This window comes from Callithrix jacchus, chromosome 4 (assembly GCF_049354715.1).
Source record: "Callithrix jacchus isolate 240 chromosome 4, calJac240_pri, whole genome shotgun sequence".
Taxonomy (NCBI): domain Eukaryota; kingdom Metazoa; phylum Chordata; class Mammalia; order Primates; family Cebidae; genus Callithrix; species Callithrix jacchus.
In genome coordinates this window covers 119,075,823-119,101,660 of record NC_133505.1, presented here as the reverse complement: position 1 = coordinate 119,101,660, position 25,838 = coordinate 119,075,823, and the positions used below count along the sequence as shown (strand labels likewise).

Here is a 25,838-nt window from a genome sequence, read left to right as displayed (position 1 = left end):
ACCGTACTTTAGCCTGGACAATAGAGTGAGATCCCATCTCAAAATAAAAATAAAACAAATAAACAAAATAATGGATTTGAAGCATCCAATGGTCAAAGGATCTTCAACAACTGAGCACACTCTGTCTTCTGGCCCCAAAGACCAGATTCCAAGCACAGGGTAATGTTCTTGAAGTGGAAGCTCTCAGCCTTAACCTATGTCTCCTGCTTCTTGTCTGTGTAATCTTAGGCAAGTCATTTAGCCTACTGATTGACTTCCTCATCTGAAAACAAGAGCAATGCCTAAAAAATAGGGTTGATGAAAGCATCAAGCAAATATATGTGTAAATACCCTGTGATGCTATTAATTACTTTTGACCTAATAGAATTAATATGCTATTAAAATTATATTTAATAATTCTTGATTTGCACATGACTATCCAGCACTACAGTAATTTTAAACTATACTCTCTTGTATATTACTCATTTATATTTTGGGGCAAGCAATGAAAGTGATCTGACACTTGAATGTTAATGTTCCATCCCTCTATTACAAGTAACATAGCATTCTTCTTTATTACCAACATATGCAGGCTGAAAGGCTTACTATGTACTTTATATTTTGTCTCTTATAGACTGCATTTGTAAGCAGAAAAATTAAATTATTCTAGAGCAGTTTATGACAGTTTGTTTTCTGCCTTTTTGTTTTCAGTTATCTCCAGTAACACTCTGATTTCATGCCACATTGAAGCATGATTTAGCATAATCTTTGTAGCATAAAAGTAGCTAAGCACCCTTACCTCCAAACATCAACCCCAAAACTAGCTGCCATTTTTCACAGTCAGCCAGAGCGTGATGAGCTTGCAACAAGCAGGATTAAGAGAGATAAAATCAAAGAGTATAGTCAGCATTACTGCACTGCATAACCCAAAGGAATGGCAAATGGCACATGAGCAGGAACTAATGGCTGATATCTTATGGTGCATGACAGTGATTTTTCCAATAGTTAGAGGGTTGGAAGGTTATTATTTGGGAGATATATTCCATCCATCCATGGAAATTATAATTAATGGATTATTTCAGGCTGAAATTATTTAAACCAGCTTTGATTTGCTTTTCATTTATTCTGAGAGTTTATAAAGTAGTTATCATAGATAAGTGTATGCACACATAAATAAAAGAGAGAATTAGAACATCATCAGATTCTCTTCCTATACTAGTCATTATATTAACCCAACACTAATCATTTTCTAATTTCAGAACCAGAAGAAAAATTTTATGCTGAATTTAAATACCATGTTTTTTTTCTCTTGCAGTGAAAGATTTTTATTGGCACGTATGAGAACACATGCATGCCTTCTGTAATGAGTGAATGCAGGTGGATTCATTAAAGCACCTTTTCTCAAAATTGAACACGGTTTTAACAATTCACAAAATTACTATTACTGGATTTATGGTTTCACTCCTCTCAGGTAAATAAGTACTTTAATTCCATTTTAACTGAAAAATATTTGCTAAGCAAGTCTATGACACTACTATGGATAGTATCTGTTTCATCTCCCTGAAGCTCCTGGGCTACATATAAATCTCTCTTTTCTATCATTTAATGCTACATAAAATAATGCCAGTAGTGTTTGCCTGTCACTAAGTAATAATTTTAGAGAAAATAAAAATCAAGATAAATGTAAAACATGCTTGAATAATTTATTTAGGAAGGGAAACATAAAAGTTATTGTATACTCTGTTATTTTAGCTGCTCCCAAGTTCAACAGTTAGTTTCAGCATTTCACTGCTTCTCTCTCTCTCTCTCTCTCTCTCTCTCTCTCACACACACACACACACACACACACATACACACCAACCGCCTCCTATGTTGAGAATTTTATTTTACTTTTCTACTTACTTTGAAATATACAATCAACAGAGACTAAATAATATTTATGTGCGTTGGTGGTTCTAACGCATATTTGATTTCTATTTTTATAGGAAGATCTAGACAACTCACAAGTTTCAGGTTTCTTTTTTACGAAATAAGTTTAGCAACTCTTTTGGCTAAGTTACACATCCTGAATCTGTTACAGATTTACACACACACATACACGTTCCACATATTGCAGCAAATGTATTAACATACCTGAATTATTTTTTTTCAAAAATTAGACTATTACTGTTACTAGCATTCCTTTAAAGTATTCTTTTTTTCATTTTGGAAATAATAATCTGCATTATAAACATTTCAGAAAAGATAACATAAAAGAATTACCCATAATTTCCACTGACCAACCATTACAATCATTTTTGTGTTTCTCTAATCTGAGACTAAAACTTGGATCTCAATGTCTTCGAACTATTTATTCGGCTGTGCCCTCATCCACATGTTCTAGAATTTCAACCCTACTTAAATTACTAAAGCTTTCTTAAGTTATCTTAGAAACCATTCAAGAGGTCTTACAAATATCCTCAAACCCCAAACTCGGGTACCAGGAGGGATTCTATAAACCCAACAGTTCCTGGTCTGGGTGATGGCTGCTTTGGAAATGCACCATTCCCTTCTTAGATTGACACTGTTGCCATTGAGCCTCTTTCAAGCCTGCCAATAGCTGAGACAGAAAAATACAGTATCACTGCATAGTTGACAATGCTTTCTACTATTGCTGTCAAAGTTTCTGGCATCAACTTTGCTGAATCCACTCATGCTGATTTGCACTCTGAATCTCCCAAAGAGATTTTAGTAAAATGGCTAGGATTTTATATTCTTCTTCCAAGATGAAGCATAAATCCATAAAGATGGGGCTAATAGCATTGAGGATAATAGTGTAGGTGATGATGCTGATGACCAAGCTAGTCATAATCAGTGGTGCTATATACAGAAGTAGCCCATCCCTCCAGCATGGCCCATTGTCTTTTTCCAGTTTAGAAAATTTGATGCCAGGCAGTCTCAATAAAAGCAAGACCTATCGGACCTCTCAACTAAGTACAAGTTAGGCTCATATCAGGATACTAATAAAGGTAGATTTCCCTCCATTCTGTTTTATTCCACTCAAGAATACCATATGTCAAGCATTAGACTTGAGGCTAGAAATACAAAGTAAATAAAGAAGTTATAGTTTTATCCACATGCAGTTAATTATAGTTATTGGTGGGAAGAGAGATAGTAAACAAATATTTACAATATTGATAACGATTGTTGTAGAAAGCAAAGTATAGGCTGCTATGTAAAGCTATAGAAAGAGTATCTAATGTCAGGCATGAACTAAATCAGCTGTCATGTGTGAGTGATTGTGCATGCATGTGGGGGGTGTGTGTGTGTGTGTGTGTGTGTGTGTGTACTATCTCATGTCCCTATTTTGCCCCAGGTATGACCATGGCATTGTATCACATAGAATGACTTCATGAATTTCAGTTGCCTACTCGGCCTCTCAGGGCAGCTAAGTTCGGAGTCCAGACTTAGCAGAGTCAAAGAAGATACACCAGATGTAGCACTTTAAGATTGAGCTGGAATTACCCATAAAATATGGGTGTGGGATATTGGAAAATAATATTCTAGTAAAAAAAGACCTGTATGTACAACAAATAATATTAACAACAGTATCAGTAATAAAAAGTCATTTTTATCAGTCTCAGGCACTGGTCTAAGTACTTCATATGCATTTTGTCATTTGGTCATTATATCAACAACATAAAGAAATAAAATTATTACTTACCATTTTAGATGAAGAAACTGAGATTTAGAAGTCAAGTGTGCCAAAGTTTATATACAGTCAGCCTATGATTGTCTCAAGATATGAATTCATTTGTGTCAATTTTAGAGCATGAACTCTTAACCACTAACAAGCACAGTATTTTTCAAACTGTGGGTTCTGATTCATTAAAGGGTCATGAAATCAATTTAGTGAACCAATTACCAAGTTTTTTTGACAAAGATAAAGAAACGATACAAATAGGAGACTGCATTATAGCTAAAAAAATAAATATTATTTGGTAAAACTTTGGTTTCAGTAAAATATGTGTATGAGTGTAATGTAGAATTTAACTTATTTTTTTTGGAGTCAATAATGTTTGAGAAAGACAATATTATTCTTATTGACTCTACAGCTCTGGCACAGAAAAGTAAAACAGAGCCTAAAATGACTGTTGCATAGAGCAAAGAAAGAACTAAGAAAGATTATTAGAAAGGTAAGTATGACATGCATGATGAAAAATTTTGTAGGCTCTGCTACGAATTTAAATTTAAGGGCAATGGGAAGATTCTAAAGGATTTAGTTAAGAGAGTTATACAGTATGTATTTTTCAAAGATCATTTTGAAATAAAGTGAGATACAACAAATCAGAAATATTGGTCAGAAAAACATTTTGGTTATCTGGAGAAGCAAAGTGATGGCTTAGATAAAGGTGTGGCAGTGAATATGGGGAAAGGTGAAAGGATGATAGATGTATTTTGGGGGAATAATTGACAAAACAGGTATAGGATCATTTTCTTTGCTTTTATTTGTTCATTGTAAATTATAGATCAGTTTTTTTCTTTTTCTCTTTTTCTTTTGTTTTTTGTTTGTGAGATGGAGTCTTGCTCTTTCGCCAGGCTGGAGTGTAGTGAAATGATCTCCTCTGTCTCCCCGATTCAAACGATTCGCCTGCCTCAGCCACGTAGGTAGCTGGGATTACAGACATGCACCACCACACCCAGCTAATTTTTTGTATTTTAGTAGAGATGCAGTTTCACCATGGCCAGGATGGTCTTGTACAGATCCAATTTTTTACCTGCCCTTTTGTCTCACCATGAAAATTATTTGATATAGTAAAATATTATTTAAAATTATTTTTAAATTATGTAATATTCAGAATTATTAATTATAATATTACAACAAAATAATGCCAACTAACTTTAAGAAATAAAATATGCAGAAAAGAATGTGTGTAGTAAAAACTAGAAATTAACCCTGATGAAAACACTTGCACAAATAATATCTCTATTAACTATACATATTATTCCTTTCTCAACTAGATCGACATAAAGGCTATATAGTTGCTCTGCTTTATGCAAAAATCACATAGACCTAATGTTCATGATTGCATACAGATTTGAATAGATACACCATAATTCATGCAATCAGAGATCAAAATTACAATTCCATCTGGTGGTACTTTATATTACACTGACCTTAATTAAAAAAAAAAAAAAAAAACCACCTAATTATCTAAAACCAAAAACACAAAAGTGAGAGAGAGAGGAAGAGTGAGAGAAAAGAGAAAGAAAGGAAGATGGAATGAAAGAAAGGAATGAAAAAAGGGAGGGAGGGAGAAAGGGAAGAAAGGGAAGGGAAAGAGGAAAAAGGGAAAACAAGAAAAGGAATCTCATAAATAAGTATATGATTTTAAGGGCAAAAAGGTCAATACCATCTAATTAAATAAATTTTTGTTTTATCATTTCTCTTTTGATGAATGACTTAAATGCATGCTTTTATTTGCCTATATGGAGCCAAAGAGCTTCTCAGAATCATATGAGATTTATATTTCCTTTAAAAGTTTGGTTACTATACTTTATTCAATATAATTAAAACAAAAAATAAAGACTATGCAATTTCTAAAATGGAAAGAATAATACCTATGTCATGGGTTTATTCTGAGTACTAGGGTGTTTATTTTTCTAAAATAGCTCCTACATAATTAGCACTATGTAGGCATTTGAAAAAGAAAGGAAGCAAGATAAGAAGGGAGGATGGTTACTCAATGATATTTCTATTTTGAGAAATATTTTCAGGATAAAAAGTTAATTTTTTTTTTCTAAAAGGTGCATTAGCAATTGGAAGGGGCTGATTAGTATTAATTTGTTTTCAGAATTACAGAAATGTTTTTTTAGTTAATAAAAAAACTGTAGAAGAATGTTGGTACCACTTCATCATTCTTTAAGGATAAGCCAGCACCTGTTTACACTATTGGCGACATTGTTTTCACCACCCATTTAGTATGCTGATAACTGATCCTGAAGCTCCTTACACTGGTAATACAATCTGCATGCCTAGAATGGTCCTTTACTTCTATGAGTGTTTCACTAATTGAAATCTTTTGAGTTGCAAAATTATTATATTTTAATATATTAAATAATGATGTTTAGTGCATTTATTTGGAAAATATGTTATCCACTTTTATTTCTCAAAATTACTTTTGTCTAAAGGTTTTTTCCTTGTAAATATAAGGTTCTCCTTGTTTTTATTTATACTATGAGTCAAGAGGTCATGTTAAAGTAAAGACAAAGTAGAGAACTTTCATATAAAAAAGAAAGTTCTGTAAATGAGCCTGAATAGAAGTAACTGGTTTTAAAGCAGTGTCTACTGCTTCAATATGAGGGAAAGAATAATGAATAAGTATCTCTATATGTATCAGTAAATAAACACATTTATGTATGCATACACATATATATGCACATGTACACATTATGTAAATTTATATTAAATTAGTCATTTATATTTTTTATTAGTCTGAACAGACATATAAATATACATATGTATAATCATAGATGAAATAAAAATATGATAGAATCATGTAAATAATCTATACTTGCATACAAACCATAAAGTGTTTTATCTTGAAGTGTTAATGAAAACTTAAATCTTGGTCCTGCAGATTTGGTCTATTTTATTTTTTAAATTAAACACAAAATAATGATAAAAATCATCATTTATTGAATGGTAGCCATTATCAGGTATTGTACTAGAAGTGTTCAATATATTGCCATATTAGATTCTAAAACAATTTAGTGATCTAGGTACTATTATTTGTTTATAAAGTAGAAATAGTGAAAACCAGTAAGTCACAACTGAAGTATAATGCCTCTCACCCTAATTTTAAAATATCCTGTATTTTACATTGTAATGGATATAGCATGTTTCAGGCAAAGCTATTTGAAAATCCAAAGTTTATTGCCTTTTCCTCACAGTGTACTCTTGTTGATGATGATGATGTAAGTGTTCTTTATCTTGTCTTCTGTTGCATTTTGTAATTGTACTACATATATCATTTTATTACATGCAGATCCATTATCTATTTTTCTGTACCAAATAATGCATCACACTTTTACATTTGAGTATCAAATAAATTGCCACATAAAATAATGTTTCCTTGTGGATATGTCTTTCGTCATTGAAAAGACTGTATTACCAATGTAGGCCAGAGATTACAAGCTATAAAGTGAAGTCTATAGCACCTAGGCCAATGCAAAGGACACAGGTGTTCATTAAATACCCATTGTCCTTTTGTCAGTTTGCTGAGAATGACGGTTTCCAGATTCATCAATGTCCAAACACCGCATATTCTCACTCATAGGCAGGTGTTGAACAATGAGATCACATGGACACAGGGAGGGTAACATCACACACAGGAGTATGTTGGGGCTCGGGGGGCTAGGGAGGAACAGCGGTAGGTGGGGAGGTTGGAAAGGGATAACACTGGGAGAAATAGAGGGGGTGGGGGAAGGAGACAGCAAACCACCGTGGCATGTGTGTACCTATGCAGCAATCCTGCAAGATCTGCACATTTACCCCACGACTTAGAGTACAATTTTTAAAAACTGCAAAAAAATAAATACCCATTGTCTCATGAGATTATTTGTCAAGAATGTTACCAGAGGCATATAATAGTTTACCCCATCCTTCAACATGAAACAATTTAGTAATTTTGGAGTATGTTTATTTCAGTCAAGTAAGTCTCTCTTCCCCTCAATTTTTAGATTATTTTTCTATTTAGGTATTAGTCAAGATTAATGTTAATATTGATAGTGTTCATTAGCTTAACAGACAGACTTCATGAAGATAATAGAATTATTGATTTATATAGATATTTACCAACTCCCTTAACACACTTTTCCAACCAAATGCCATATTACACAGTATGTAAGTATGAAAACTATGTAAAATATGCATCAAAAATTGTACTTCTTTATATTAAGAAAATAAAAATTGTTACTCTAGAGCTGGAAAAATTTAATACATAAACTATAAATAAAGAGCAATTTATCACTGATAATTTTAAGTCATATAATGCAAGATCAGCTAAACAGAAATAACTTTCAATTAATATTAAAACTTGTTCACATGTGCTCACATATATTAGTAGATACCTGTTTAAACATATATTTTTTGCTGAGAGACCATAAAGTATATTTTTCTACATTCAGAAAAAGAACAAAATGAACAAATAACATTATTAAAGATGAATGGAACTTTTAGATAAATGAGAAATTCAATGTGAAGTAATTTACTTTGAGCAAGAATAATTTTCATTTTTGTATAGCTATGAAATCTCAGAGGTCTTCTGATGAAGAGGCCCTTTAAAACACTGCTGCCTTTTCTAGAATGGTAAATGTTTGGACATGACCCAAAATAGTCCACATCCCTGTAATCTGAGAACAGGATTCATCATGTACTAGGAATGCAGGAAAATGAGGCACAGAGAAGAAAAACACATATGGGATTTCACAGGGCGCATTATGAGTCTAAGTTGCTCTTTGTATTCAAACTTAAGATAAAAATCCAGAGCTTATAAAATCAAAAGGCCTGAAACAATAACAAAAGCCATGAAGGGATTTTCAGGCTTCTTCCAATTCTGGTATATTGAATCAGTTCAAATGGAGAAGACGGATATTTAATTGGTTAATCCTTGAGTCAAATTTCACTTTTATACAGCTCAAATTCTATATATAGATAGTAAAAGAAAAGGAAAGGGGAAAGACCAATTTTTATTTAGCTGATATTGTCATGATTAAAGGACTCACTGAAATGATAAGCTTGACTTTATAGATTATTCATGCAAAGATAAGGCAATGATGCATAAACACATACATATAAATGCACATTTTAATAATTCTCTTCCTCTCCCCACTCTCTCCTCTCTCTTTCTCTCTCTCTCTCTCTCTCTCTCTCTCTATATATATATATATATATATATATATATATATATATCTGAATAATTAATCTTAGAACTATTTAAACTGTAGCTTTCAGGCAAATGGATTCCAGTGCAAACCATGATTGCCTCAGCCTTGAACACTTTATTGTATATGAACTTTTTTTCCCATTCTTTGTTTTGGGGGCTATGTTACAGAGAGTTGAGTTTGGTAAATATGTAAACTTAGATACAGTTTTACTTTTATGAACTGCTTTCAGTGTATCAATTTCCAGAATCAAGGAAGAAATACAAGGTTACTATAATGTCTGTCTTCCTGAAAAGGGCCTTTTACAAAATTTAACTAAACCTGACAATAATTTACCATATCTTCCTGACTGAAATTAATATAAGAAAAAACATCCCCTCTTGAAGAACTGCATTGCATATTTTATTTTTTAAAGAATTTTAAATGTTATCATTTATCCTAAAATGTTTGCTTAAAATATTTTGTTCTTTTGAATGAAAACAAATTACTTACTGGTTTCTTTATATATAAATTAGTCTAAATAGAAATTACATAAAATTTCAAAAGATTCATTCAAATCTTTGTCTGTTACTTTTATGTTATGAACGGCAATGTTTAAAAAAATAATATAATAATTTTGCATTCTGGTTATTATTCAATACAGAATTACTTATTACATGTTGTCTCTGGGGAATTATAAAGAAGAAAACATTCTGACAGTCAAGACCAAAAAAAAGTAGAATAAGCCACCACAATTCTTTTTCTCAAACACTTACTTACTCTGTGTTTTGAATTATATCCCACAATTTCCCCTCAAATTAACTCCCTTCCTATAGTTCATTTATTTGTTCATTCATAGAACAATTTTGAGTCTCTTTCATGTTTGAAGTGTTAAGATATTCTCTGAGTACATGGAGATTACATGAGTTATAGGCCTCACCCCCCAAAATATCTAGCAACAGTAGGAGACATTTAAAAATTGGCAATAAAAACATAATTGGAAATATGATCATGGTAGAGGCCCATAGTTATAAAATTTCTGAAGAGCCCCTCACTTTATCCAAGAAAATCAACAAAGTTTTCAAAGAAAAGTTATGATTTAAAGTCATTAATAGCAATTATTATTTAAGAAGTTTGAATTGTAAATTAAGTAAAAGATACTGAAATGACTCAAAGGTGCAAGAGAGTATGCCTCATCAGAAAACTTCAAGAATTTCTATAATGCTAGATAAGAGTGATCTCTTGAGGGTATAGCAGGAGATTAGATGGAAATAAGGACCCTGGTAAATATCTAAAACTTTGGACTTTTACCTAACTGCAAAAAGGAGCCAGTAAATGATTTTAAGCACGTGTTGGTAAGACTTAAGTTTTAGGACTGTCACTCTCACAACTATGTGGCAGATAATCTGATTGGGGTCCTGTCTCATTTCAAAAGAAGCATTGGAAATAACAGCAGGGCTAGAATCCCTGTGGTCAGTTAGGAAAATAAAAATGAAAATGGGGCTCACAGTGACCAATGCACAGTTCTTGGTGGTGTTTCTACGTTCCAGCCAACAGTAATACCATCCTAAAGAACTAGCCAATAGCACTGCACTGCAGGAAACATGGTTTACGGGTCTTCTAGGATTACAACCCTAACCAATTTCCCCACAGAGCCTGGGAACTCTCATTACATCTTCCCCAAAGCAAGAGGTAACTGTAGGTAAGCAATTACCCACGAAGGGAACCTCTGACCTCACCCAACTCAAGAGGGTGGTCTAAGTTCTAATGTTTGTATTAAATATTCAAAGCATGGAGGCAACTGCAGGTCAGTTATTACCCACAGAGGGATCTTCTGGCCCCAGTCAATGCAACCACAGTGTGGTGCCTTTACCAAGGTGCTCTGCATAGGTATATCCTAGCCCAGGAGGCAGACCCAAGTCTACACATATCGGTGGAGCATAGCCTCTCCATTCAAGGAAGACCACCTGCAACCCTGCTCAGAGATGATTAGAGAGCAGCCAGCATTCCCATCTGACAACAAAATTTAGTCAGTGGTCTCCCAAGACCATGTAGCACAACCAACAACACCATTTAACCTCAGAGCACAGAAATGACCCAGTCCAGTGAGAAAACCTGACACCAAAGTCTGCTTTTTCATGGTTGCTACTAGTCAACCCACACAAAATCCCAGGCTAGACTAAACAGTAAAGACCTATCACCACCAAAGAACATCTGCAAAGACCAGAAAAGACAACCATTTATCAAGTGTGCTAGCATAAATTTAAGGACACAAGGATTATGGAAACTCAGGGAAATATAATACTATCAAAAGGAATAATAAATTTCTAGTAGTAGGCCCAGAAAAAAAAATGAAGATCTATAAAATGACAAATAATTTAGAATAATCTTCTTAAAGTTTAAGACACTATAAGTAAATAAAAATAGAAAATTAAAATTTGGAAAACAGTTTAGAACAGAAATCAGACATTTTAAAAAGAAATAGTAGCAATAAAAAAACAAATACAAGTTATAGAGATTAAAATATAATAACTGAACTTAAAAAAATCACTAGAAAGTTTAACAGCAGATGTATACAAAAGAATGTGTGAGCTCGAAAACAGGATATTTCAAATTATCTAATTAGAGGAACAAAAAGAAAAAAATGGTAAAAAAGAATGAAGAAGGCCTACATGAATTATGGGAACTAGCCATCAAGTGAACTAAGCTTTACATAACAAGATGTCCTCAAGGAGAAAAAAGGTAAAAAGACTAGAAAGCACATTTTAAGAAAATAATGACTGAAAATTTCACAATTTTGGGGAAATATTACTATGGGAACCTCAGAGGTCAGAATCAAACTCAAACCAAGGAGGACTTTACCAAGACATATGATAATCAAATTACAACAAATCAAATAAATAAAAATGCTGAAAGAAGCAAAAGATAAGAAACACATCACATTCAAGACAGCCCTAATATGATTTTAAGCAGATTTCTGAGAAGAAACCCTACAGACCAGGAGAGAGAAGGATGCTATATTTCAGGTGCTGACAGAAAACAGTGAACAAACAAACAAACAAAAGCAAATAAAAAAAACCTGCCAACCAAAAACACTTTATCCACAAATATATCCTTCAAAAATAAAGGAGAACTAGAAACTTTTTATGATAAACAGAAGCTAAGGGAGCTCATCACTACCAGACCTTCTTTACAGAAACTGTCAAAAAGAATTATTTAAGCTGAAATGAAAGGTTAATAATTAATAGTATAAAATATGCAAGTAAAAAACTTGTTAACATAAATCATATGTAGTTACACTAACTAATACTGTAAGAGTGGTATGTAAAGCAATTCTATCTCTACTAGTAGGATTAAAAGACAAATCTACTAAAAACAACTGTAGCTATAACAAATTATTAAGGAATAAAAAATATAAAAAACAAATGTAAATTATGACATCAAAATTATAAAAGGTGGGGAAGTAGTGAAAGTATAGTTTTTGAATGCTAATACAGCAAGTCGTTATCACTTTAAAGTAGTCTGTTATAAGAATAAAATATTTTATGTAAATATCATGGTAACCACAAAGCAGAAACCTTGTAGTTGCACAAAATATAAAAAGAAAGAATTCAAAGCATACAACCACAGAAAACCATTAAACCACAAATGACAATACCAAGAGAGAAAGAAACAAAAGACCTACAAAACAATCAGAAAACCAATTATGAAATGGCAGTAGCAGATTCTTACTTATTAATAATTTCCTTGAGTGTAAATAGATTATATTATCTTATAAAAGATAGAGTGGCACACTGGGTTTGAAAGAATACAAGGTCCAACCATATGCTCCTTATAGGAGACTTATTATTAGTAAGGACACACATAGATTGAAAAAAATAGAATAAAAGAAATGGGAAAAGATATTCTATGCAAACAGAAACCAAAGAGGAAAAAGGTAGTTATAATTATATAAGACAAAACAGACTTTAAGTCAGAAACTATAAAAACAGACAAAGAAAGTCATGACATAATACTAAATGAGCTAATTTTCCAAGAGGAAGTCGTAATTGCAAATATATATGCACCCAACACTGGAACATCTAAATACATAAAGCAATGATTTAATGATTTAAAAGAAGAGATGGACTGCAATATTATAATAATAGGGCACTTCAGTCCCCCATTTTCAACATATAGATGGAAAGTCAATAAATAAATATTGTACTTTAATTATAGTGTAGACCAAATCGACCTAATATATATGTGCAGAACATTTTATTCGATATCAGCAGGATATACATTCTTCTTAAGTGCACGTAAAACATTCTCCAGGATAGATTACATGTTAGGCCACAATACAATTCTTAATATATTTAAGAAGACTGAAATCCTATGAAGTATTTACTTGGATAACAATGGCATGAAAGGAGGAGTCAATAATTAGAAATCTTGAAAAATACACAAATATATGGAAATTAAACAACATGCTCTTCAACAACCAGTAGATCACAGAAGAAATCAAATAACAAATTAAAAAAATACCTTGAGACAAACTAAAATGGAAATATAACATACCAAAACATAGGATGCAGCAAAACGTAATTCTAAGAGGAAAATTTATAGTGATCAATGAAAAACAAATTACAAATATTCTAATATTATACCTCAAAAACCTAGAAAAAGAAGAACAAAGTAACCTCAAATTTAGCAGAAAAAAGATAATAACAAAAATTATAGCAGAAATAAGTGAAATGAAGGTAGAGATATAATTTAGGAGTTTGTTTTTGAAAAGCTAAAATGGACAAACCCTTAGCTAGACTAGGAAAAAAGAGGTAATAGACTACTCAAATGAAAGAGGTAATAAATGAAAGAGGAGACAACATTGCAATCGATACAACCAAAATATAATTATTATAAGAAACTATTGTAAAAAATTATATGTCAACAAATCAGATAATCTAGAAGCCATGGATAAATTCTTAAACTAAAAAACCTACCAATATTAAATCACAAATATATTAAAAATCTGAATAGATCAATAATGAGCAAGAAGATTGAATGTGTAGTAAAAGTCTCCTCTCAAGTCCAGGACTGAATAGCTTTACTATTGTATTATACCAAACAATTAAAGAAGAACTAATGTCAGTTCTTCTCAATCTCTTTCAAAGAATCAAAGTAGAGCTAATAATTCAAAACTTATTTTATGAAGTTAGCATTAACCTATAAGGGCCAGATAAGGACACTAAAAGAAAATAAATATATAGGCCAATATTCTTGCTAAACATAGCTGCAAAAATCTGCAAACAAAAATATTATATAACCAAATTAAAGAACATATTAAAAGAATTATTCACTATGATCAATTGGAATTTACCCCTACAATGCACGAATTGTTCAACACATGCAAATCAATAATGTGATACACTACATTAACAAAATCAAAGATAAAAATCATATGACCATCTTGACAGATGCAGAAAAAGCATTTGACATAATTCAATACTCTTTCATGATGAAAAACCTCTGAACAGATTAGGTATAGAGGAAATGTACTTCGACCCAATAAAGCCCACATATGATAAACCCTTAGCTAATATCATGTTCAAGCTTGAAAAGCTGAAAGCTTTTACTTAAGATTAGAAACAAGACAAGGATCTCACCATCTCACCATTTCTTTTCAACATAGTACTGGAAGTCCTAACCAGGACAATTGGGGGAAAAAAAAGAGAATAAGTAGAAGGCATTCTAACAGGAAAAAAAGAAGAAAACTTGTCTCTTTTTGCTGAAAACATGATCTTACATCTAGAAAACCCTACAGACTTCCAGTAGAAAACTGTTAGAATTTATGTAAGAATTCACAAGGCTTCATGATACCAAATCAACATATAAAAATCTGTAATGTTTCTCTTTCTATTTACTAATAACAAACTGTCTATAAAAGAAATTAAGAAAACAACCCCATTTACAATGGCAACAAAAAAAAAACAGATTACTTAGGGATAAGTAATTGACCACTTAGGCATAAATTTACCTAAGGACGGAAAAGACCTGCATTCTGAAAACTATAAAACACTGATAAAAGATATGAAACAAAACAAATAAATGAAAAGATATTTTGTGTTCATGAACTGGAAAAAATAAAATTGTAAAAATGTCCATATCACCCAAAGCAATCTAAAGATTCAATGCAATCCCCATCAAAATTTCAACAGCATTTTTCACTGAAATGGACAAAGCCATCCTTAACCACACATGGAACCACAAAAGATTCTGAATAGCCTAAACAATACAATCTTGACCAGAAAGAACAAAGTCATACACATCATAGTCTTTGATTTCGAAACATATTATAAAGCAAGTATAATCAAATAGCATTGTCCTGGCATAAAACAGAAACATAGATGAATATAACAGGATAGAAAAATCAGAAATAAACCTACACATTTACTGTCATCTGATTTTTGATAAAGGTGCTGAAAACACATAATAGAGAAACGGTAATATCTTCAATACATGGAGTTGGAAAAATTGGATATCGACATACAGAAGAATGAAATTAGACATTTATACTACATAGAAAAGTCAACTCAAAATAAAAACTTAAATATAAACCTGAAACTGTAAAACTGCTATAAGAAAACACAGGAGAAAATCTACAGAACATTGTTTGGGGCAATGATTATTTAGATAGGATCCCCAAAGCACAGGCAACAAAAGCAAAAATAGAAGAGAGAGCATCAAACAAAAAGCTTCTGCAGAGCAAAGAGAACAATCAACAAAGCAAAAAGACAACTCACAGAAAGGGAAAAATATTTACAAACCATATGTCTTACTTCATTTTTGTTTTACTGTAAAGGAATACCTGAAACTGGGTAATTTATAAAGAAAACAGATTTAATTGGATCACACTTCTTGAGTCTATACAAGAAGGATGGTGCTAGAATCTGCTTCTGGTTAGGGCATCAGGCTGCCTCCACTCATGAATGAAGGCAAAGCAGAGCTGATGTGTGAGAGACCAAAATGAAGCAAGAGAGAGTGGAGAGAAATGCTAGGCTCTTTTTAACAACCAGCTCTTGTGGGAACTAGCAGAGTGTGAACCAACACAGTGAAAACGCACTCACCTCTCCCAGTCAGAGCATTAATCTATTCATAGGAAATCCTTTCCCATAACCCAAGTGCCTCCCACTAGGCCCTGCCTTCCAACATTGCCACACTTAAATTTCAACATGAGATTTGGAGGTTTAAATCTCAACATGAGATTTGGAGGGAACAAACATCCAAATATACTATAACACCATACATCTGATAGGGGATAATATCCAAAAATTTTAAGACACTCAATTCAGTGGCAAGAAAAACAACCCAATGTTTGGATTAACAATGTGATTTAAAAGTAGGCACAGACCATAATAGATGTTTTTCAAAAGACATACAAATGGTCAATAGAAACATGGAAAAATGCTCAGCATTACTAATCATTAGCGAAATGCAAATTAAAACCACAATGAGGTATCACCTGACACCTGTTAGAATGTTTTCTCTCCAAAAGATGAAAAAAAAATAAGAGAGAGGATGCAGAGAGATAGATTTCATACAGTGTTTGTAGAAATGTAAATTGGCAAAGCCCTTATGGAAAACAGTATGAAGGTTCCTCAGGAAAATAAAAATAGAACTACCAAATGACTCAGTAACCCATTTCTGGTTATATACCCAAAGGAACTGAAATCAATATGTCAAAGGGGTATTTACACTCACATGTTCATTGCAGTATTCATTATTCACAATAAGCAAGATGTGGAATTAACCTAAATGTCCGTCAATGGATGAATGCATAAAAAAGCATGTGGTATATTTGCACAATGGAGTAATATGCAGCCTTTAAAAAGGGGGAAATCCTCTCATTTGTGACACCATGGATGAGTCTGGAGGACATTATGCTAAGTAAAATAAGCCAGGCAAATAAAGGCAAAAACCTTTGATTTCACTTATATGTGGAATCTAATTAAGTTAATAGAAGTAGAGAGTACAATGATGGTTACTAGAGATTGCGGGGTTATGGAGTGAATGGGAATTGTTGACCAAAAAGTATAAAGTTTCAGATAGATGGGAGAAATAAGTTTTGAGATCTATTGTACAGCAGGGTGACTGTAGTCAGTAATAATGCATTATGTATTTCAAAATAACTAAGAGAAAATTTCCAATGTCACATCACACACACAAAAAAAGCAAGGTAATGGATATGTTAATTAGATTGATTAATCATGCCACATTGTAAAATGTCAAACATCACATTCCATCCCATAAATGTGTATAATTATAATTTTTCAATCAAAAATAATATTAATGATAGTTTTTAAGTCAAAAAATAAAATTAGAACAAAAAGAAATCTTGCTCACATTCATGTCATACATTGTTGACTGCAACATCTCCAGCTTCACCTCACATCTTTCTTCAGAGTTCCATGCCTACATTTTCAAATCATTATTGCACATATTTGTCAAACACTTCTCTATCTTGTAGGAAGCTCCATTGACATGCATCCCTTGCCCCATTTGCAACTCCTTTTGCTTTTTCTACCTTCTCTCACTGAAATAAAAATTTAAACTTTGACTGAGATTTCTTTTCCATCCCTTCACTTTTACTACTTTTATAAATTCTACTTCCTCAATCTCTCCTCTCTGCCTTTTCATCTCAATCTCTATTGCCTTTGTCTATTACCAGACTTCACTAATTTTTTGTAGGATTATGACAATAAGTCTCTATGTAAGGATTGGTTACCTTTTTTCCCAGACTCCATACCCACCTATACCTCAGTTCATTCTCCATAATTGTTTCCAGAATAATATTCCTAAAATGCAATCCAACCACATCACTCTTCTGCTTAAACTTGCTCAGATACTTTCTTTCAGGATAAAACCCATGATACACCCTTAAAGGCCTTCGTGGCCTGTCTTTATATTTGAAACTTTATCTTCCTTTTCTTAACCTAGTAACCTACAAAGAAAAGAGTTCCCTGAATATCTTCTGTTCTTTAAGATCTCTGTATTTTTTACTCGCAGTACAGCTGCAGTAAAATACGGCTACATCTTTATTTATTTATTTTTTTGATGGAATCTCTCTCTGTCACCCAGCCTGGAGTGCAGTGGTGCAATCCCGGCTCACTGCAACCTCCACCTCACTGGTTCAAGTGATTGTCCCACCTCAGCTTCCTGAGTAGCTGGGATTGCAGGCACCCATTATCATGCCTAGTTAATTTTTGTATTTTTAGTAGCAATGGGGTTTCAACATGTTGGTCAGGTGGTCTTGAACTCCTGACCTCAGGTGATCCACCTGTCTCAGCCTCCCAAAGTGCTAGGATTATAGGCATGAGCCACCACACCTGACCACAGTGCTTACATTCTTAAACTCCCTTATCCCAGTAACTCTTTTCCAGTGCATTAATTCTTATTTATCTTTCAAGATTCACTTCAAGCATTACTTCCTCTGGATTTTTTTTTTCTAAAAACTATCATCTGGAGGAAAGATCACAAAAATTATCCTCTCCCTTACTCAATCACCACGAAGAACATCAGGTGATTATCTGCTAATGTGATCTATACATCCCTGTTAAAATCATTCATTTATTTTTTCTTTAAGATAGTGATGGATAGATTGGTAGTATTGGTAGTATACCTCTCTTATGACATTCTATCCTCATTTTCCAAAGTTCATTTTTGTTTCTCTTAATGATATTTTTTTCATATCTTCATTTCACTTCAGTTTCCTTCTCCCCATAATTACCTCTTTTCTATTTATGTAAAATATTTCTGTCAAATACAACTTTCACATTTGAAAAGTTCTAACTGTGTGTAGTGTTTCCTAATTCCTCTCTAGAACACCTGCTCCCATTTACATCCCTGGCAGCAGTGCATTGCTGTCTTTGTACATACAGGTTAAAATTTCTTCTGGGTTTTCACCATTGCAAATAGTTTCTCCCACTTTTAGTTTTATATATTTAATATCTCTCCTAGAAAATAAATCTTCAATTGTAATAAAATCATACCCTTCAGTTTTTCTCTTTGTTGTTTGTACTTTCTGAAGTCTTGTTTAGGATATACTTCCTCAACTAAAAATACTCTGGTGACTTCGTCATCCAGATGCTCAAAATTTTGCCAATATACATCCATTCTACTCATTTATTTTTCTCCCACCCTTCTCCCCTATCATCCGCAATTAATACTTTCCTATTCCTTCTGGGAGAGTTTTGATATTCAATCTCTAGGTCACTATTTTTTATTTATTGTATATATTTTGTCATTAAACCCATTCATTATTTTTTAAAACTCATTTATTTCAGACATTTCCTAAAATATCTGTACATTTTCTTTAAAAGATCTGTTTGTCTTTACATTTTAATCTTTTTTATCTGTTGAATATATTTATAATTCTAAGTTTAAATTTTTATTATTTCTGTTATATTTGTTTTGCTTTTAGGGTGACAATTTTTCCAATGGTAATTTTTATTGGAATGTGTTTAAGCTTCTCAGTAACTAGAAACTCAAATTTTATTGGATCTATCAATTGCTTTGACTGATTTTTGTTACTGGAGAAGAGTGACAAAAATCTGGGCTGCAACTTGTGTTCCTCCTGGTGAAAATAGATAATTATTGCTTTGTATCATAGACTTATAGCCATTCCAGCCTTCTCCCACTGTCATGAAACTTGTAGCAACTCTCACTCTGCCATTGCTTTTGTCCCGGCCCCTTACTTTCTGTGCAGTAGGGAGCAAGAGTTGAGATGTAAGAATGTTCAGGAACTTCCCAGGCTGTGCGTCCTCACTGATAGAGGACTTACACCACAGCTAGACTACAGTTCTCTGCTCTCTTATCCCAGAGCACTTGACTGACAGTGGAGCTGGTACTTTTCTATTCCTGCCCATGGAACTGAGGGCTTAGGGAAATAAAAGGGGCACAAAAAGGAAGGCCAACTCAGCCTGCATTTCATTTGAGGCTCTAGCCTTCCCTAATTTGAAAACTTCCCTACCTCCAACTAGCCTGGTTCCATCAAGATCCAAACACCTTTTGGTCTCTCCAAAATTTTTTAGCTTTTTGTAGTTGAATAGAGTTTCTCTGTTACTTTACACACTCCAGGGAGCACAATTCACATTGCATTGTGTACTTCAGAGAAGTGTCATTTATTAAGAATAAAATGTGAATAATGCTCACCAGAGTTTTGCAATGTGTGACTTCACTCCGAATTCATCAGCCTTTCTTACTGTCCAATGGCTGGTTCTACAGAGCAATGTAGGACCTTGCCATAGCTTACCATGTTGTCCAAAAGTGGAATAAACCACCAGTTTTTATATGTAACACTCCCTAACTACTGACAGTTTCTTTAGATGGAGACTATGTCAGTCATTACCCCAACCCAGTATATACTCAGTGTCTGGCACATACCACACACTTAAGAAGGCTTTGTTAAATGAAACAGAAAAGGAAAAGCAATTTACTTGGGAGACATCAGAGAGAGACAGAGACAGAAAAATTGACAAAAAAATAAAGAAGAAAATTGGGTAACTGAAAAATTTGGAGTGAATAATATTGCTGGTAAGTTACACTCGGTTTTACTACCATTCAAAGAACCTCATAACAAGTCATTTTTCTCAAACATATTCACAGGGCATGAGTTTGTTATCAACTGTCACCGAGAGAAAGCAGCATCTCATATCAATCTCTATCTAATTGCAGAGAACCAATAAAATCTATAACTTGTCTTACAATTGACTTATAACAAGGTTTCAAAATAACATTCAGCTTGAGCTATTGGCTTTGGTATCATTATACCACATATTTTCCCTTGGAATAGAATTTAATTAATTCAGTGATGTTCACGTCATTGAAAAAGATTACTAAAGTCAAATTTGTTGTTTGTTATTGTACAGATCACAAAAATAAAAAGTTTATCTGTCTTGGATAAATACTCCTCTAGCTATAAATATGGTCTCCCTACCACCAGACCATCATCACTCATGCTCTGAATCCATAACCATACAGACACCATAATTTAGAGGAATATTGGCAGAGCAGACTTCTCATCATGGAAAATCAATACAGTTTGTGTTTAACATGCACATGTTGGTTCTTCTGGTTTATATAGTTGTTCCACTGGATTTCTCGAAAATGAGAGGAATGCAGTGAAATGGATTTCATACAGTGTTGGAGAAATGTAAATTAGTATAGCCATTATGGAAAATGGTATGGAGGTTCTTCAGAAAATTTTAAATAGAACTACTCATTAAGCACAAGCATGTACTTTTTGGCTTTGGATCATAGAAAAAAAAGAAAAACATGGCTTTCAAACTAAAACTTTAGAAGCATGAGGCAAAAATGCACCAGAATAAATCCAGAGGAGTTTCAGTTACAAAATAACCTTGATATAAGAACGCTTCATCTAGAACATGGGCTGCAAGAGAATATGGTGAATAGCAGTGTGCAAAGTTCAAGCTGCCTGTTAATGACATGGTTATATAAACCATTCCATCTGAACACAGAGAAACTATTTGTATCATCTGTTCTACAGGGGAGTAGAGGAAGAGAGGGTTATAGAATTGCATCTGCCCTAAATATCCAATAGTTTTGAATCAGGGGAAAAAGTGATTAAAAGCTAGCTATGGGGAGAAGAAAAAAGATTTTTAAATTATTATTAATTGAAGTTAAGTCACAGGAGAATATTGTTTTGGGGATTTCAAGTCTAATTTTATTCTTTATTTAATAAGCTCTTGGTCATTTTTCTTTGATTAGTTTTTAGAAAATATGCTATTCTCTAAGTATATTTTTCCTGTAAGAAAGAGGTGTAACCAAACTGCATATATTTTATTCCGAATTTTCAGAGAGATTCTAGTTTTGGTTCTTAGCAGACAAACCCATTTATTGAAATCGTGGTTTATAGTTCAGGTAAATACACTACAGAGACATGGGAAAGCAATGTCAACATTAATCAATTTTCTGTTCTGCATTAAGTTGGAATAAACATTCCTGAGTAACATGAAGAAACCACACTTTATAAAAGAAAGACAAGATCCATATATTTTTTGGGTTTTATCATCAAATCTTGTCAGATTTTTCCAAGTAAAAATTCTTTCTTTAAACCAAAGCAGATAAAGAATCCTAGTACATATATGTAAATTTTGATAGCTTTATCAAAACATGACTTTCTTCTTTTCTTCATTCATTGAAATGGGGTCTCAGGCAGTTGCCTTCTTTAAATCTGCTTTTCTTGATTTAATGACAAATTATTTCCATCATATTGTGCTCATAGCTTCTTTATAAGCAAACAACAATTAACTACATGATATAAATAATAGTCTCATGATGTAAAATCCAGTCGACTTCACAAAATATTAGCTACACACAGCCTTCAGATAAAAAATGTTTTCCTTCCAAACTTTTTTGATTATGTATTATGAATATGTACATGTGTGTATGTGTAGAAAGACAAATAGATGAATATCATTTCATCTTCTTAATTCTACTAAATTGTGATAGAAAGCAATAAGCACAATATGACCTAAATACAATTTTGGCTTAAAACAAAAGAGTATGAAGAAAATTTATCATAACAATACTTACAAATAACTTTATGTGAGTTTTTAATCTCTGGCAGAAAAAATACTTTAAGCAGAAAAGTTGGGGAGCTTAGAAACATATATTCTTTTTGTGTGTATGTCTCTGTATGTCTATATTTATGAACTAGTTTACCAAAGACATCATGTTTTAAATATAAATTACACATCTGTTATTATTTGAGATAACTAAACATGTAGTCAAAGAATGTAAAACAGAAATGATTATGAGGATTGTAACCCTGTTTATATAAAGTATGAAACTTCATGTGATAATCTGATACATTTTAAATTTTAAAAATAAATTCTAAGTATAAATTTTTGAAAAAGTTAAAAAAAACAAATAAAATTTTTACATGTTTACCAAAAATCTAACAGAAAAACTTACTGTTATATCAATGGCATATAGGATCCATTTAAAAAATATTACAAAATTAAAAGATATATACATGTTTAAAGAAAAAAGATACAAACATTTAAATCATAAGTGTAATAAAATCATTATAATGATGCTATATCTACTTTTGTTTCTCTTACTATTTTTCTCTCTTAATGATTGAATATTCATATTCACTATAGTGTGATAAGATCATCCCTAACACTGTTGGAGGGATACACAGCCTGGAAATCAATTAAGGGTCCCAAAAATGGTCACATATTTTGATTTTTAATTTTTCTTTTAGAAATGTTTTTAGAAATATGATAAATACAGACAAAAATTATTTTATAAAACATTCATGCTAGCCTTATTTGTATTAGCAAAACTTTCAACAGATAAAACATTAAATCATAGAGGAGTTGTTTCCTGAAATTTGAGACATCTAACTGATGGAATCTCATGGGATATTCAATTGATCCCATATATGTTTTTGAAAAAATTGTAATGACACATGTAAATGTTTGCAATATATCAATCAAGTAAAAAAAGCAAATGTGTAAAAAATTATTGAAAACATATGGGCTAACTCAGCTCCTGTAGAATATATTTTTCATCTCTAAAATGCATAAAAATATTATTTTATCTAGTTCACAAACTTACAGTATATATTAACTAAGATAGTACATGTGAACTAACTGGTTCTAGAACTTACACATGGCAAATCTTATATAAATGTCAGCTGCTATTGTTAAAGGTTAGCTTTTATCAGAGTATTAAGTCAGAAACAGGGTAGAAGGAAATTCTGTTCTTACTCAAAGAGTTCAAAGAATTTTTTTTTTTCTCTGTGTCTGCAGAAATCAATGACAACCAAAAATTTCAAATTTATGAAAGGGAAAGTAAAAGGTTTATCTTCCTGTTTTCCAGTAATTAATGAATTGACATTATTAACTTGCCAACACAATCAAACATCAGATATGAAGGGTCTATCAGGTCTCAAATGAAGTACCAGTTGACAGCTGTGTTCACTAGCCAAAAGTAGGGTGAAAAAGGGCCAGTTATCTATGCATTTAGTCTAGCACCAGCCTCTGTGTATTTAGTTCCCTCATGATAGCCACCTGAATGCTTTCTACTGTGTGAGCTCTTCAGTGTCTGTTACAAGAGTAGGTTACACTATTTCCAAGCCAATAGGGAAGTAAAATTGTGTCAAGGGACATGTCAGAGGCTCGGAAGTCACCTGAGAGGAGGCAAAGATGAAAAATAGAATCCAAGGTTCTATTGGAAAGAGATGGATACTCATATCAACAAATTCATGAAAGGAGTGACAGAGAGAGACGTATAGAGAGAGAACATGTGAATGTCCTCATACACATGTGCTAGACATGATGAGGTGGGTTTGGTTTGATATTTAGCATGCACATAAGCCTTCTAACACTTCCTAACTTTTGAGCCCTTTTGTTTGTTTGTTTACCAACAAAGCTCTTAGTCAAGCATTGTATTCCTTATTTTATATACATGGAAATTGATGTTCAGTGAATTTAAATGACTCAATGCCTCAGCTAGTAAATGAAGTAGCAAGGATTCAAAGAGATGCCTTGATTCTTCCAGTTTTCTCTTGATCCCTAGCGTACTATAAATGTAGCGTACTTTCACTGGGCTCGCAGATTGCAGTTCAGCAGTTTAGTTCACAATTTAAAGAAATCTCAACCTTTCTATAATATCTAAAAAGCTAATGCCCAGCCTCACAGTATTACAGTGCAATAGAGAGAGACACAGATGTTCATTCTCTGTTTTGATAGTTCTACAATGATGCATTTTACATGAAGCTTTCTCATTCACATCCATTCAAAGGACCCATTTCTGAAACTTTCTTCTTGGAATGGGGTAAACAGAGTCCCTTCCAATCTGGAAGAATAAAATGAGATCACAGGGTCAAAATCTAATGCCCCATTAAAAAAAAATGAAAAAAATCTGCAGAGTTACAGTTCTGATTCCCTTTATATACCTTAATTTATAAATGGCTCATTTTCTTCTAAGGTCATTGACAGTTTTCTTAATGAATAATATTGGTAGGTAATTACTTTTCATTTGTTTGCTTAAAATAATTTAATATTTTCCCCCAAATTAGCAGAAGGTAACTTCAAGCTTCCACTTGTAGAAAGACCAGCATTAAGTAGCAGCTTTTTCGGCTCACACTCATTGAAGTTGTGACCATGTGAGGGTTCATTTTCTAGCCTTCACACCATGACATCAAGTGCCATAACACATACAGGACATAGGTATTTAGCTCTGACTTGAAGTAAATATATTGCGATTAACCCAAGAGTAGTAGTTTTCAATTAAAAAACAGAACTATTGTATTAGATTTGCAAATGATATGTTGAAGTTTTCTACACAGTCATTGTGTCTTTTAAAAATATTTTTTTCTATTTCTCCATGCCCATTTCAAACTAATATTTATTATGTTTTCAATGTCCTCTTTCTCTATAATCTAATAAAGCCCATTAGATAATAAACATTTAACATTTGAAGTAGAGGTTGTAGAACTCTATATAGAGATAGTCAAACACTTTTCAGTTAGCGTATCTTCAATAGAATGAAAAAAGGATTGTTTTAATAGGTAAGGAGGTTTTAAAGGATGATTTCAATGGCCAGAGCTAGTTATATCATTTGTAAGTGACAAGGAATTTTTATTAGAATAACTCGCCTCAAACTGAGGTTAGAGACCAGCTTCCTAGGTCTGCAGGATCCCAACAAGAGTACTTTCTATGAATTTTTATTTTGAAGAACATCTAAAAATCATTCATTCATGTTGTATATTATCTGGTGGTCCTACTTTAATCAAATCTCTCAATAGAATTTCAGCATTCACATTTCTTATAATTGAGCCCAAAGCTAAAGGAACAAACATTTTGCAATATTTTGATTTTACAAAAAGGTATTGGGGAAACGAGTTATCACACAACACCTGGTAAACTTGAACAGCAATGACAAAA

The 25,838-nt window shown here is 32.6% G+C and overlaps 1 long non-coding RNA gene across 3 annotated transcripts in view; it reads left to right on the top strand.

Annotated features, from left to right (window-relative positions):
• The window catches only part of LOC144582348 (uncharacterized), a 69,537-nt gene that overhangs the window by 33,641 nt on the left and 10,058 nt on the right, over window positions 1-25,838 (top strand). For 2 of the 3 annotated variants that reach the window (XR_013534881.1, XR_013534879.1), the window contains one exon: window positions 1,295-1,450. This is a non-coding gene — a long non-coding RNA (uncharacterized LOC144582348). Of the gene's footprint in view, window positions 1-1,294; window positions 1,451-4,073; window positions 4,155-4,534; window positions 7,088-25,838 lie in introns of those variants that run through there. The other variant, XR_013534882.1, reaches the window with a different exon arrangement.